Here is a 1,861-nt window from a genome sequence, read left to right as displayed (position 1 = left end):
CCGGCCGCCCCCCCACTGCCCTCCCCTCTCCTGCAGCCCCTCTGGGCTCCGGACACGGGGCCTCCTCGAGGACAGGGGCCTCCTGGCCCCAACGCCGCAGGGCTCCAGGGATGGGGCCTCCTCACCTCGCAGGTGCGGGGTTCTTCGGGGTGCCAGAGGGCATGGAGGGTGACAGCTGCTGCAGCCCACGCGAATGGCTTCTGCAGGAGGCTGTTCTGGATTTTAACTGCAAAAATGCTTCAGCTATTACCAAGCCCTGTGTCAATGCAGTGGTCATGCTGCTGTGAAGCACGGCACTGCAAACTCAGCAGTAGGCAAGCAGGTCACGCTCTACTAAGAGAAGTAGAACAGGGAGCTTTCAGGGGAAGACTTGTTTCCTCCCTCTTCAAGAACCTTGCCAGAGGCATTTCTCGAGCACCATCAAGGAGAAAATAGAGAGTAGTGAGCTCCTCCTGGCCTGCCAAGATTTGGGAGAAACTCTCCTTAAGAAGTGTCTGAAGTGTCTGCCCATCTTGTGGGAGCAGTGGGTAGAGGCAGGCAGAGAGCCTAGGAGGGGTTGTATTTTATTTACAGCATGTCAGAAGAACACCACCAAGTAAAGTGTGGTCAGCAGAAGTTTTGCCCAAGGAAGCAGGCAACTAGAGAGCCAAGCAAACGCAATGCAACCGAGCCGTAAAGTAACTTACAGGCTCTGTGCCAATACTGACTTGGTATAAAAATAAATGTGCAATTTGCTCTGGACATTGCTAAACAGTTCATTCAACCAGCCACAGCCAGTACCACTAAGAACCATGTTTAAAACTCCAGAGAGGGTTAAGTGGCTTTGTCTGAGGTCAGTATGCACTGATGGAATAGCTACACTCTCAGCAATTCTGACCCCCAGAGCCAGCTGCAAGCAAGCTAACTATAGTTCCCCTTCGCCCATCTATGGGTGCAGTGCCCTGTGCTGGAAAGACTGGCCTAGAGCTACATTGCCTCCGCTGTTTCACTTGAAGCCCTACTTAAAAGATCTGACCACCTAAATGCTTCCCCAAAGATACTGTAGTGTCACTAAACTACCAAATTAAGCAGTTACAGAGAAAAGGCTCTGAATGTGTTCATGGGTCTGGTGCCAACAGTGGCTCAGAAGACTGAAAGGCTAGACAATGTTTCAACAAAGTAGTGAGTTCCCTAGTCTGCTGCTTCCTACTTTGAAAGTTGCAATACTTTCCAAACAGCTTCTGCCTTGTACGGAAGTGACCTCTCACTCTCGCCTCTGGGAAGGAGCAGGTCTGTAACCAATAGGCTAAAACTGCCTCTTTTAACTGAATGTTAACACCAGTTGGAGTGGGAAACATAACAAAAGACAGAAAGGACTGTAGCTGGATTTTAACAAGTGGCTGAGAACATATTTAATAGCTGTGGATAATCATGCATGACAAATCTGTTTGCAATTTATCATAAAGTCCATCATGACAATAGCACGCAACAAAGCGATGGACAAATAGCACGTATCTTCTTCCTGCTGTTCAGTAAGGGCAACCTGCACTAAGTTTTGCTTTTTGTTACACCTGTACAACCTCTCTAAAATCAGCAGAGTAGGCATGTGCAAGGGCACAATCTCATCCCCTGCTTCCAAAGCTGATGCTGTCATCTGTGCTAAAGGCCAGCATAAGACTTAGGCCTCACTTGAGCGTTGTTTCAAGGGCTTTTAAGAAACCCGTCTGTGCTGGAGGCACGTGCTAGCAAGACTCCATCAGTGATGAGTGTCCAGGGAAATACTTATTCCAGACCTGATTCTGATAAACTAGCTCTGCTGCCTTTTGACAAATCTTCATCTTTTCCATGTTTCCATTCTCTCTGGACATGGGTATACAAAAAC

This window comes from Rhea americana, unplaced genomic scaffold, assembly GCF_003343005.1.
Source record: "Rhea americana isolate MKP2758 unplaced genomic scaffold, rheAme1 scaffold_317, whole genome shotgun sequence".
Taxonomy (NCBI): domain Eukaryota; kingdom Metazoa; phylum Chordata; class Aves; order Rheiformes; family Rheidae; genus Rhea; species Rhea americana.
Note: the sequence above shows the minus strand (reverse complement) of the source record.